This window comes from Tasmannia lanceolata, unplaced genomic scaffold (genome assembly GCF_043159265.1).
Source record: "Tasmannia lanceolata isolate RefF3 unplaced genomic scaffold, GAP_Taslan_0.1 ptg000037l, whole genome shotgun sequence".
NCBI lineage: Eukaryota > Viridiplantae > Streptophyta > Magnoliopsida > Canellales > Winteraceae > Tasmannia > Tasmannia lanceolata.
Genome location: NW_027518714.1, coordinates 11,127,785 through 11,137,604, shown reverse-complemented (window position 1 = coordinate 11,137,604; position 9,820 = coordinate 11,127,785).

Sequence of the window (9,820 nt, the reverse complement as noted above, 5' to 3'; positions counted from 1 at the left end):
TTTAATAGGCAATCGTTTAATGCTAGAGCGTCTGCCCGTAGAAAAAAACGTATTCACGATAAGACTTCCAGAGTCTTTCTTGGAAAGTTTGGATATAATATTTATGAAGAAAATCTTTTTCTTTTTTCTATACATGAGAAATTTCTCCATATATGTAAATTGGATACTCTAAAGAAAAATTAGAAAAAGGTATGAGTATTTCGGTAAATCCTTCAAAAAAAGGTATGAATATTTCGGCAAATCCTTCCATACGTCTTCCATACAAATAATTGTCTTCTGAATTTTCTCGAAACAAATTCGAGAAGCACATGTTTTGATCCTTGCATTAAAATTCAGCCATGCATGTCTTTTAAGGGGGTATAAGGGAGATGTAATTATGGAGACTTTAGTTTAAAGGTAATGGATGTTTTATGGAATAGTAGTAGTCTAAGGGGGTTGTTTGGGTATGTGGGTTTTAGAATCTAGGTTATAGTTTGGAAGAGGTGTAAAATTCTGGATTTTACAGTCGATTAGCCTGAATTTTAAGTAAGAAATTCAGGTTTTAGAAATCTCTCCCCCATCTTAAGATTTCTAAAACCTGGTAACAAGGGACGATCTCCTGCTCTCTCGCGCGATGAAAGATGGGCTAGAAATCAGAAAACAACATAGGGTCTCCTTCGTCTCTCATCTCCCATTCTCGATTTTGAGGAAACCTAAGATTTTAAAATATTGATATCCAAACGGCCCCGAAAGTTATGAACAATTAAATACTCATTTTATCTATCCATCTATTTATCTATTTATAGTCGTAAGGCCAAAAATATTCTGCTAAGCCTATTTTTTTATAACAAAATTATCTAGAAAATAGGGCAGCACCTGAATTTTACTACTGAAAATAAAAGAAGAAGAAGAGGACATGCCACTTAGCCTCTAAAACCCGACCAAATAATAAAGAATCCACAACGAATCACATTATAATATAAAATAATTATCTAACCTGAATATTAGGAATACTAAGCTGATACCAGCTAGCAGCCCCTCTCGTTTCTTTTGGGAGATCCAACTAATTTCAAAAGTTTCATTAAGTCTAGTAGAATAAGCATGATTGACAAACAAATCCGCAACAGAGTTCTCTTCTCTATACTGATGAGATACGAAGTAATTCATACTAGAAATGATGGGTAATATATTAATGTTCTACCAAGCCCTTTTTTCATTTTCATAAAAAAAAATAGGGAAGTGATATATCCATCCCTTTTGATCACCAGGAACACCCCCTGTCAGTGTATCAATGACTAAAGAGGGGCTGTTGTACTTATGTCAGAAAAATTCAATGCCCCTGATTGCCACAAACACTGACAGGGGGTGTTCTACTTCTCGGTGATCAAAAGGGGTGGATATATTACTTCCCAAAAAAATCCTTTATTAGATTATGATTTTGCAACCTAATTGTACTCTTTATTCCCAAAATGACTACTATTAAATAGGAAATTTGCAATATTATTAAGGCCATGTTTGGTTATAGTGAAAGAATGTAAAAAAATTTCCCTTGAAAAGTTTTTGGTAAACTTTTTCCCATAAGAAAAAAAGGAAAATCTCTCTCTCTCTCTCTCTCTCTCTCTCTCATACACGCGCACATGCACCCATACAACAATAGCCTCTAGCGTGGGTTATTCTGATGAAGAAGTTTACATAAAAGGCATTTTTACAAAAAAAGGGTTACCAAACCAATAAATATTTGATTTCACATAAAAAATGATTTCGAGATATTTTTTATTATAAACAAGGGCAAATGATTAAAAAAATGCAAAGTTTTATGAAAATTGTTAAAAAAGGATAGTGATTTGAAAATTATAAAATAAGGGGTGTGAGGTGAGAGAAAATGTGTTTGAAGACAAATATACCCCTCCTACCTCTTTTTTCCCTCCACTATTTCACATATCCCTATACACTATTACCTTCTCACCTACCGCCTTCTTCCTCAAGGCATTTCTAACGTGGAAAACTCCATGAGAGGGTTTTGAAGGTTGCCATTTACCTACTACCTTCTTCTTCCTCAAGGCTTCATGGAAAGTTTTTGAAGCTTGCCATTGCCATTGTAGTTTTGGAAAAAAACTCCATTGCCAACGTTTCCAAGCTCCATTGCGAATGTTTCCAAGCTCTATTACCATTGTAGTGTTGAAAAAAAAACTCCATTTGCAACGTGATAAAGGTCCATTGCCATTGTACTTTTGGAAAAAAGCCCATTGCTAACGTGATATAGCCTTCATTGCCATTGTAGTTTGGAAAAAAAAATCTCCATTGCTTATTTGGGTGCTAAACATAGCTTCGGTTAGGTTTAACATCTTCTCTTCATGTTTTCATGTTTTTTGTGCTTTGGTTTTTTCACCCTATTTATGAGACTCTTTGTTTGGTTGCAATGTTTATCTTGACCTATCTCTATCTCTCTCTATGCATACAATCATGTTTGGTTACATGTTAGAATCTAGTGGTTCCGGGGTATAAAATGTGGTTCCCTAGTGGTTTCAGGGTATAAAATGTGGTTCCCTAACGGTTCTGAGGTATAAAATGTGGTTCCATAGTGGTTCAGGGGTATAAAATGTGGTTCCGTAGTGGTTCCGAGGTATAAAATGTGGTTCCCTAGTGGTTTCGGGGTATAAAATGTGGTTCCCTAGTGGTTCCGGGGTAGAAAATATGGTTCCCTAGTAGTTCCGGGGTATAAAATGTGGTTCCCTAGTAGTTCCGGGGTATGAAATGTGGTTCCGTAGTGGTTCCGGGGTATAGAATGTGTTTCCGTAGTGGTTCCGAGGTATAAAATGTGGTTCCCTAGTGGTTCTGAGGTATAAAATGTGGTTCCTAGTGGTTCCAGAGTAGAAAATGTGGTTCCTTAGTGGTTCCAGAGTAGAAAATGTGGTTCCCTAATGGTTTTGGGGTATAAAATGTGGTTCCCTAGTGGTTCTGATGTATAAAATATGGTTCCGTAGTGGTTCCGGGGTATAAAATGTGGTTCCATAGTGGTTCCGGGGTAGAAAATGTGGTTCCCTAGTGTTTCCGACGTATAAAATGTGGTTCCGTAATGGTTCCGGGGTATAAAATGTGGTTGCCTAGTGGTTCCGGGGTATAAAATGTGGTTCCCTAGTGGTTTCGGGGTAGAAAATGTGGTTCCCTAGTGGTTCCGGAGTAGAAAATGTGGTTCTGAGGTATAAAATGTGTTTCCCTAGTGGTTCCTGTGGGAGCCAGATCCCGCGAGAGGGGCGTGGGGCGCGAGCCGCCGCGCGCTCTCTCTTGGTCTCTCGTTCCCACGCGATTGGCGTGTGCATTTTATTTGTGATTTGAATTCGTCTTTCCTGTGGACTTGGGATCACTAAGGCAATCCGAATTCCACACGAAAGAGACTGACAGAGTCGCCACCTAGATGTGGGATCTAGGACCCGTATTTAACCAGAAATCTAGACTCGCTACCTGGTTACGAGAATGGAAGGTATGGGGAGTTATCCGCCACATGCACCATTCCTGCCCGATAATCGGTCTTCGATTCCAAAAGTTAACTCTTTTAAATTTATTTTAAATGGCTCATTCAACTCTATGTTAATGTGTGAACTAAGTGACATGCATCCTAGCATCTAATTTCAATATGAATCCTAGATGTGTATCTTGATTTATTAATTTGTCTGGATTCATTCTAAGTGAAAGTTCTCCTAGAATTCTAATTTCATGGAAAGCCCTAACTGATTTGATTAAGTATTTACAAGAAAATTAATATACAAAACACCACAATTTGTTGTGGTGCCGACTCGCGGGTGGTATGCCATCAGACATCCAAGCTGCCTACGTACCCAAGCCTCACTGGGATCAGAGTCGACGTAGTTCGGTGCACCTAAGCTAAGCTACATATGCCTAACTCAACTAGGACACCGACTTAGACGGAGTTGACTGTTTCAACAGTTTTAAGAGGAATTATTTAATTCAAGTTGAGGATTTTATTATCTTAGGATTTCATCTAAGATGCTATATGATTCTTATCTGAATGCAAGTTGTCCCTTAGACTAATGCAGGTTTTGCCTACATCCTAGTTTACTAGGCTTGTCCTAGGGAAAGATCGGGTGACTAGTGTAACTAGACCTATGGTACGGTTGCTATTCATAGCAAGCGTCCGTGATGAGGCTGGACTCCTAACTCTAGGACTCCCTAAAATCTAGGACACGGCACGACACCAGTGTTCCTAAATTGGGCTCTAATGGTTCTTAGATTGGAAACCATAATCCAATGGTTCCGAAAGACACAAGATAAAATCGATTTAAGTTCTCGAGGTTAATGAGTTTCAGATTTCGAAGATTTTCAGTTTCTAGACATTTAAGGATTACCAATGGTTCTAGGGTTCACCAATTTCGGCCTTGAATGGCATCCAAAGGAGGGAATCGTGCGCTCTTTCCTTGTGCAATTTAATACTTAGGTTATAGCATCTTATTGCCTGGCAGAATCTCAGGATTTCCGTGGACACTAACCTCGGAGCCAACAACATGCTATAACTTAAATATTCAAATTGTCAAAGATCAAGTTGCAATTGGGATACGATTATGGATGCACGGGCCATTTTTCCAGGAAAATCTAAAGATCCTAAAATTTCTGTTTCAATGGATTAAGGAGTGAATATGTGACAGAATTTTAAAGTTCTTTAGGAATTTTTATATGATTTTCAATTAATTTCGAATTTTCCATGGATTTTATCAATTTTAAGCATATGAGCGGTTTTACAAGTGAAATTGTTGCAAATAAATTCGAAATGATTTGAAATTTCTAAAGCAGCAAGATGAAAATGTATGTAGCTTACAGGATGAGTTTTGCATATTTTTACATTAAATTCACATTTAATCTTGATTAAACCATTAAATGTCCAGATTGCACAATTAACACATAAACTAGTAGAAATATAACTCTAAATTCTATGAAATTTCTACATAAATACTATATGAATCAAAATAGCATGCAGTGAGATTTTCATGAATTTTAGAAATTATTTACTACCAATTTCGGATTTTACAATTTCCAGACCAGATTATAAATTAACACTACATCCCATATTAAAACAGATCCAAATCACACGAAAATTTTACAGTAACAAGTAATATGGAAGATAAGACTACTGTAAAATTTTAGGAATTTTAATGATGATCTGATGTTAGTAAAAATTCTCCTAAAATCTGATAAGTTTCAAAGAAAATATTAAATAATATACCAAATAAACTCCAAAAATCTTTACAAATTCATGGTAAAATGAATCCGTAATATATTATTTTCCCACGAAATTTCATTAATTTTAGAATCTGTTTGGTATATAATTTAATTTTTCTTCGTCAAAAGATGTTTTTTGAAGAGTTTTCCATTTTTAAAACACAATTTGCGGAAAAAATCAGAAAAATTCGGAAAAATACAGAAATATTTTGAGAACAATGCACCTACCTGTGGTGAAGATCTCCGCCCAATCCAAAAAATATAAAAAAATCCTGCCGCCGCCGATCCGCTCCGCCGTCTTTCGCTTTCTCTGGAGTGTTTAGAGGGAGTGATTGAGGGAGTGAAGAGATAATGGAAGAAGAATATTAGGGAGAGGGAAGGAAGAATATATTGAGGAAAGGGATTGGAGGGAGTGATTAGAAGAGATAATGGAAGAGAAAGAGATAATGGAAGATAAATTTCTTTTTTTTTTTCCTCTCTTATGGATGGGAAGGGAGATATATATAGGGAGAGAAAGAGAGAGAGAGAGATATGTTGGTGGAGAGCTCATCATGTTGTCCCTCTTAGTGGAGAATCCATCATTATTGTTCTTAGTGGAGGGCCCATCATGTTTCTTAGTGGAGAGTCCATCATTATTGCTCTTAGTGGAGGGCCCATCATGTTTCTTAGTGGAGAGTCCATCATTATTGCTCTTAGTGGAGGGCCCATCATGTTTCTTAGTGGAGAGTCCATCATTATTGCTCTTAGTGGAGGGCCCATCATGTTGTCTTAGTGGAGAGCTACCATCATTGCTCTTCATAAGAGGCCTCACAAGAGGCCCCACTGAGGCCCCACAACGCGGGCCCCACAATGTGGGCCCTCGGTTGATTCGATTTTAAACAAATGTTCAATGCGGGCCCACTAAACGAGTCCAAATTTAATCAAAATGCATCATGCGGCCCCACCAAATGGGTCCAACTTTCTCGATCCAAATTTAATCGAAGCACCCAATGCGGGCCCACCAAACGGGTCCCAATTCTCTCTGGTTTAGATTTTTCTGAATAATCCTTCTCAACATTTAGCGGGAAAATACGAAACACGACGGAAACGACCAAAAATATTTAGAAATGTAACAAACGGATGCGGGAAAGAAAGACATTGGAAAACCGACGGAAAACAAACCCTAATTTCTTTATCGATTAAGGTAGAGCAAAATGGGGTGTCTACAGTTCCGGGGTAGAAAATGTGGTTCCTTAGTGGTTCCGAGGCATAAAATGTGGTTCGGTAGTGGTTCGAGGGTATAAAATGTGGTTCCCTAGTGGTTCCGAAGTATAAAATGTGGTTCCATAGTGGTTCCGAGGTATAAAATGTGGTTCCGTAATGGTTCTGGGGTATAAAATGTGGTTCCGTAGTGGTTCCGAGGTATAAAATGTGGTTCCGTAGTGGTTCCGAGGTATAAAATGTGGTTCCCTAGTGGTTCCGGCGTATAAAATGTGGTTCGCTAGTGGTTCCGGGGTAGAAAATGTGGTTCCTTAGTGGTTCCGGGGTATAAAATGTGGTTCCCTAGTGGTTCCGAGGTATAAAATTTGGTTCCCTAGTGGTTCCGGGGTAGAAAATGTGGTTCTCACGCCGAGCCCGTACGGGCTGGGTCGACCCGCGTGTCACCCGGATTTTTGCCGTATGTTTTAAGATGTTTTTGGGAAATGTTATCCGCACTACCGTATTTTGATGAGGACATTCCTCACTTTATTAAAAGTACGGTATGGCCCGCACCATAGGATGATTCAAACCGTCCATTAGATGGGTCACAGCCTAAATAGGTTGTGCCCCAAAAAGCATTTCCGTAGGTTTATCCTAACCCTCTGATTAGAATGTTAGAGGGTTGGTCCTAACCCTCTATAGATCGGAGGGTTAGGATCAACCTATGGAAATGATTTTTGGGACACAACCAATTTAGGCTGTGGCCCATCTAATTGACGCTTTGGATCATCCTATGGGGGTCCATACCGTACGTTTAATTAAATGAGGAGTGCCCTCATCAAAATACATTAGTGTGGATAACATTTCCCTTTTTTTGTATGGGAATTTGCTAGCCACCTTTGCCGAGGCAACTTCTCGGCTTATGGCCCATCCTTTGATGCAAAGATTGGCAGAAGTAATATGGGTGCAAAGGTGGCTAGCAAAAGCATAATTGCAAAAAATAGTAATCATTACTTGCAAAAAAATAGTAATCATTACGGATTTGTCGCTGAAGTGCTAAGTTTTAAATGAAAAATTACGAAAAAATGGAAACAAAGTATTAAAATTACGAAAAAAATACTAAAATGATGCACTAACATATGACAATTACCGAGCTACAAAGTTTGACTGTCTTCCGTCGAAAGTCCGAACAAACCTTCGGACTTCCGAATAGAACCAATATTTTGGTTATGTATATTGGCTTCCATTCGGAAGTCCGAAGTTTTGTTCGGACTTCCGACGGAAGCCAGTAGAATAGGGATAATTTCAAAGATTTTTATTTTCAAATTGAGTAAAAATTCGAAGGATAATAGGGATATACATTGTGATCTTAGTGTCATGCAGGCAACCATAAATTGAAGCTTGATTTTGATGTTTTAGAATAAAAAAATGCAAAGAAAATGGATTTATCTTGAAAATGGGGAAAACAACAAAATTCAGTTTTAAGCTCAAAATTCATTTTCTTTGCATTTTGTAACACTCATTCGATAAGTTTATCATGAATAAACCCCCATGATTACCAAACCCTGTTGTAAAAGACAACCTTCAAAACCCTTATATGGAGTTTTCCACGTTAGAAAAGTCTTGAAGAAGAAGAAGGTAGTAGGTGAGAAGGTAATAAGTGCATAGGGACAAGTGCAAAAAGGTGGAGAGGAAAAAGAGGTAGGAAGGGTATATTTGTCCTAAAAGCCTTCTTCTCTCACTTGACAACACCTTTTTTTTATAAATTTCAAATCACTACTCTTTATTCACAATTTAGCATAAACTTTGCATTTTTTTAATCATTTGCCCTATAAACAATTATGCCCTTATTTGAGAATTTTTTTCTAATTTTATTCCCAAAACTCTCTCATTTCTTAATATGTCGTTAGTAACAAAGTCCTTAATAACCGCACGAGTACACTTCCACTCAAAACAAGATTTGTCATGAAAAGTACATTTTTTGTCGCTTATGTGAGAAATAATCAAGCACGTGCGACATGGAAGTTGATTCATCTTAACCGCTTCATAACGACCTATCTAACTTTTCGCATAATTCAGCGAGCCTCGCAGGGGGATTTTGTTCTCACTTGTCAAAAGATGAACGTGCCACAAATCTGTCCATTTTTGCCCTCCGCTTTTGGAGGGGCTAGGATGATCCAATGGAGCTGATTTTTGGTACACCAACCTATCTATGTAAGGGTCTTGCAAATGAATGGTTTGGATCATCCTAACAATGTCAGCCCACATGTGTTTGGGCCCTCAAGGTCATAAAAGCTATATGAGCCTCAGAATCATTTTCCTCGGCAAGTCTTTGTATTCTCTCTCGACGGATTGATGAGAATCCAAGGAAGCGACTCTGTGTCACTCCCTAAAATCTCATCATTTACTCACTAAAAAAAATAGGAAATGATAGAAACAGGCTTGGAAGGGCCGTGTTTGCCGAATGAGTTTTTAGTCCTTTTGTTTACTTTCTCATACCCCGCACCTACAAAACAGGCAGAAACCAGTTTAATAATGGTTGGCAAACACGTCCTGAATTTTTATTTGGAAGTATTGATTTGTGCCCCTTCGACGATGATGACAATTTTTTGTCTTTCCTTCCATATACACAAATTTTTTTGTCTTTAATTCATTAGAAGAAATGATGAAATCATAATTGAAAGAAATAAATATTATGGAATATAATGAGACAGTCTCTTGATTAATGATTTTTTTTTTCAATTAGATTTTTGGTACTTTCAACTCTTATATTTGTAATAACAATATCGTTGTACCATATTTATTCGAGAAAAAAAAAAAAACATTATCAGATTATGATGTCCTGTAATATCAGAGATTTGCAACATTATCTCACTTATTAGCAGATTCCGTTATGGAAGAATTGCCTAAATTTTTTTCTAGGGAATTGGCCATGATATTTCCTATCCACGCATAATATCATAAAAATGGACATAAAATTTTGGCTGCTACAAAATTTCGGGAACTACTCTAAAAAAAAATCTAAATGTGGTGAAATTTAGATATTTGCACCTTGTGGAAGTAAGGAACCGTGGCATATATGTTTGGAAAATGTTCCATTTTGAGAGATTTGAAAAAAGACCATCCTTTTGAAAATGTTCAGTACATCTCCCATTTCTCAACGCATTACGTTAGATAAAAGACTCTGTTTTTTTATCTTCCCATACGGTAAATATTTCTCATAACATGGAGTATTTCTCATAACATGGAGTGTGAATCAAACCCATGTTTGAATTCCTAAGTAGATACAGTTATATCTAGAAGCTAACAATAAGTGTTTTTCAAAATTGAGGCCATATTTTTTTATCGATGAATTTGAAATGGGTGTATAACAAATTGTACCCTCATTTTAAAGAAAAAATGGGCGTCGAATTTGTCTTGCGCCCATTTC